Here is a 4,843-nt window from a genome sequence, read left to right on the forward strand (position 1 = left end):
ATAAGTATCGTGGTGACAGGTGTATGTTCTTTTAATAATGAACAATTCTTAGTGACGTCTTCATTATCATAATCATTCTTTCACCATATATGACCAACTAACTATTGATCCTGCATTCTTTTCCTCTCCTGTTCCTGAAATTTATATCACTTGAACACCTCCTTTCTGAATTCACCCAATGTTTCCAATCTGGTTCATAGATTTATTTATTTATTTATTTATTTATTGACCTTCTGTCTGTTATACTACCGGCGTTGACATGCCATTTCCTTCCTCCTGCTTTTCAACGGGCTCACGCAACCAGTTACAGGATGATCTACAGTTTAACGTCGACTTCGAAGGATAGTGCAACTTCGTATTTTTAACGTTTGCAACTCGTCGGCAGAGATGAAAGATGCGATAACTAATAGAATTTCTTGGACTTAATGAGGGATGAAAGCCGAAAGCAACAGAAAATTTAGTAGAGCTCTAGTTATATGTCGTGAAGCAATTTGAAGTAAGAAACGATGACAGATCGAAAGAAAAACACTGAAAAAGGAGCACAGAAAAGAGAGAGAATTTAGCTGTGGCTGCTTCGCCGCTGTTGAAGTGGATTGCCTTGCTCTTCGAAAGGACGGGTTACGTCACCAAATCCTTAAACCTTAATTTCCCCCTTGTGATTCTGGCGTCTTTCCCATTTGCTGTCATTGTGAGAGCTGTCTGAAGTGAACAACTTTTTTCGTTCTTTTTCATTTTACGAATTTTCATTGGATTCTCTCCTAAAATAAATTTCGTACTCTGACCGCATTTTTCTTCATCTTTTAGAATCCGCTCTCCGTCTCACTGAAATAACCACCGAAACTGTAAGATTAATGATGGACGTTTCAATTCATCTCAGTTTAAATCTGATCAGGGTGTAAGAAAACATCGCCCTGTTTTCCCGTTTGTTCTGTTCTCAGGAATTCACTTGCATCGGTCTCTGTGCAACTACGAAATCAACTTCAAAAGTGATGACCAGAGGCATATAGCATTTTGACTCAGTTTTCTTTACTGACGTTGTTCTGAAATCATCATGTATTCACTAATGTAAATTGGCATTGGCTGTTCATGCTACTTCCTGAAGCTTTCTTTGATTTCCTCTCTCTTTTGAAGTGGCTCATTCCAAGGTATACATGTCCGAAATGTTTGCGTTACAAAAATTACCTTTCCTATCCCGGCTATTTTTGTCAAACTACAGTAATACATAGACATTACTGGGTAGTTTGAGGACTTATCGAAGTTCCCCACTATACATTTTGCAGAACGTTAATGCCTTATGTGGCAAGAGGAAGTGAACTTTATGAGAATGAAACGACAAAAGGCTGATGTGCCAACACAAATAAACGGAACCTTTTTGTGATTTTTGCTGTTTTATTATTTAAAATAACCTATCAAATTATATAGCATATACGAGTTGTAATAAGCAACTCATACGTACATCTGTAATGTTTCTCTAAAACTAATCAGAAATACAGCAAGGAAGAGACACTCTTTCTTCGCGAAATAAAACATACGAACGGAATCCCATGAGGAATGGTTAATATTCAGGACAGAAACGATCATTCTAAGCAAAAAAGAACAGTACATATGAGCTATAAAATGTGTAGTTTAAGGGGAGGTTTGCTATCTTTTGGTTCAAAACATCGATTTTTTTAATTGCATTTTTGGATCCATAAAAGTGTTTAGAATCCACCCCTGAAACGGTTTTTCCGAATACGAAACGGAAATATTTGTTGTTCACGGTTGAACAAAAAAATACACCTGCCTGAAATCGGCTTTTTCACGCACCAGTTTTTTTCTTTCAGAGGACGAGTTATTATACAGGTGCTTGGGAGGAAACACAAAACTCAAATGAAAGTTTGAACGCGTGTGTTTGGAAGTTGGCCCCCAAGCATTTTCATTCTGGTGCGAAGACTATGGAGATAGCGACTTTCCTTGCAGCCTCAACGAAGGGTATTCAGCAATTATGAAGACCATGACAACGTCGGACGTCACCGTGGGACTCTATTCGACGCAGTTCGCCAAGCATTCGGACGACCACCGGATTCAAGCGGCCGAAAACCGTTTGTCAGAGGCGCTGGAGCAGCACAGGATGACCCAGATCGAGGAGAACGCCCTCTATGAGGAAGAGGAAGGACTAGTTTATGGACCCGGAACAGCAGATTGAACGTAGGTTGCATAATAATGCATTTATATGCAGTCAAAACTTCAAATGCGTTTTTTCTCGAAATGACTTTTTTTATCGCGCGGTATAGTAACTTCAAATCTACTGAACCGATTGGCATGATTCTTTTTTTCCGACGAAGCTAACTAAATTGTCTAGTTGTACGACATTTATTCCGATCTAGCAAATATAAATATTTTTACTAGGCCAACGAAGTCGAGAAATCGATGAAAAAACCCTATTTTCTTCAAATGGCCGCCATAACTTAAGCGAGGTACAACTCCTAAACAATCTTATATACTTCGCTAACGTCAACTCAATTTTGATTTCAGACGAGCCAACCTGTGTCATACCGCGAGTGGAGGTCTACATCGAAATTTTGTTTCGTTCCGACGGCACTTCCGCCTTTGCTCTTCGACATTTCCGGTCTAAAAAATTCCACTTTGTAGAAGAAATATCAATAAACATTTTGACTAAATTTGACATTGATATCTATAACACATTCCGAGAAAAAAATTCTCAAAGAACATGCTTTTTTCGGGCCAAAAGATAGTAAACCTACACTTAAGAGCTATTGCATTTCTTCACCTACTATAGTGTAAAGCATATGTCTTTTATTGCAAGTTCTTTTTCTTCCATATTTTGACACGTGATGGTACAAAAAAAAAAAAAAGAAACAAGAAAAAAAAGAAAAAGAAAACCGAGTGAACATTGGCTCTAAAGTGCATACATTAAGAGCTATGAAAACTTGTTCATCTTCGATACTGTGAAATACATGTCTTCTAATAGCTCTTAAGGCATGAACCGATGTTTACTAGACTGTTGTGCTTCCAATGATCTTTCCTGAATACTGACCATTCCTCATGTATTTCCTTTATTGTCATATATTAAATTTTGTTTTTAAATGACAAACGTTCTCTGAAATTAAACTAAATTTTTCATTTAAATTCATGTACGATTTTGTCACAATAGCATAATAATTTTATTTCATCCCTGACAGACTTGAGAAGTTAAAAATCCTCGTAGCCATGTAGACGATAACAGCCTATTTTTTTAAAAATTTTTTAAATGTGGAAGTGTGTACGTTGGCTATTCATGCGTAACCAAGAACTTACGTATGGTGTATAGTGTTAAGGGGGCGGGGAGGGGGTGACGGAGGGAGGGAGGGAAGGAGGGAGGGAGGGCACTCTTGTTGTACGATTCCACGGCAAATGCCCTTGGGTGCCCTTGCTGCTAGTCAATATCCATTACAAGTTCTGGCTTTCCTCCAGCTGACATTGAATTGATATCAGAATGAGATTTTCACTCTGCAGCGGAGTGTGCGCTGATATGAAACTTCCTGGCAGATTAAAACTGTGTGCCGGACCGAGACTCTAACTCGGGACCTTTGCCTTTCGCGGGCTAGTGCTCTACCAACTGAGCTACCCAAGCACGACTCACGCCCCGTCCTCACAGCTTTACTGTGGTCGTGCGGTAGCGTTCTCGCTTCCCACGCCCGGGTTCCCGGGTTCGATTCCCGGCGGGGTCAGGGATTTTCTCTGCCTCGTGATGGCTGGGTGTTGTGTGCTGTCCTTAGGTTAGTTAGGTTTAAGTAGTTCTAAGTTCTAGGGGACTGATGACCATAGATGTTAAGTCCCATAGTGCTCAGAGCCATTTGAACCATCACAGCTTTACTTCTGCCAGTACCTCGCCTCCTACCTTCCAAACTTTACAGAAGCTCTCCTGCGAACCTTGCAGAACTAGCACTCCTGAAAGAAAGGAGGCGAGGTATTGGCAGAAGTAAAGCTGTGAGGACGGGGCGTGAGTCGTGCTTGGGTAGCTCAGTTGGTAGAGCACTTGCCCGCGAAAGGCAAAGGTCCCGAGTTCGAGTCTCGGTCCGGCAAACAGTTTTAACCTGCCAGGAAGTTTCATTGAATTGATATGTTTGTAACAGGCCAGGACACTATAACGTGTCTGTAAAGATTTTTTCTCTAGAGGCAAGGGTGAGGGATCTGCAGCCCCCTCGCCATTCTTTTGCACCTCAGTGTATATTTCTTTGTAGTTCACAGCTTTGACTGAGGAATATAATTGTCATTGTAATTATCATTTTTCTATGTGCGATTTCTTCAACGAGCAGAAGATGCGTAGATAATTAAACAGTATTACACAACGAAATCCAAGGTCAGAACCTCCCGTATAAGGCGTGTACGACTGATGACACTTTGAATCCTGGAGGTTTGAAAGTTTTTGGGTAAGACTGTGTGTGGATGCTACGAGAATACCACTTGGCGAAGGCCATCCTTCGGCTCTCTTCCAATGACAGGATCCTTGGTGGAAGTTGCGTGTGGCGTGTAGCCTTCAACCCACGCGCAGAAAGGACTGCGAAGGACGGTTTCTTTCTGTGCCGGTCGCTATCCAGCGTTTGCGAATGCTGCTGCGGTATGTCATAAAACCGGCGCGAGCACCGTACATACGCAGCCGCCGTGGTGGCGACCGCCAAGGTCTCAGCTAACAACTGGGCACCAAGTGCGATTCTACAACGTCACACACGCTGGGCCCTGGCATCGAGCACTTTTCTATCAGAATCCTGGCTTATCAATCTTCTGCTCTTGTAGTAGCCTTGGTTACGCGAGTCATCTCGTCCATTCTGTCTCGCGGACAAAAAGAGTTTAAATCCAGATG

General features: G+C 41.5%; 1 non-coding gene across 1 annotated transcript; it reads left to right on the forward strand.

The window, feature by feature from the left end:
- The first annotated feature begins 3,990 nt into the window (after nt 1-3,990).
- Nucleotides 3,991-4,065, forward strand: Trnas-cga (transfer RNA serine (anticodon CGA)). The gene has a single exon. It is a non-coding gene; the product is annotated as a tRNA-Ser (tRNA).
- Nucleotides 4,066-4,843: the final 778 nt, after the last annotated feature.

Source organism: Schistocerca cancellata, chromosome 3 (genome assembly GCF_023864275.1).
Source record: "Schistocerca cancellata isolate TAMUIC-IGC-003103 chromosome 3, iqSchCanc2.1, whole genome shotgun sequence".
NCBI classification, from domain to species: Eukaryota; Metazoa; Arthropoda; class Insecta; order Orthoptera; family Acrididae; genus Schistocerca; species Schistocerca cancellata.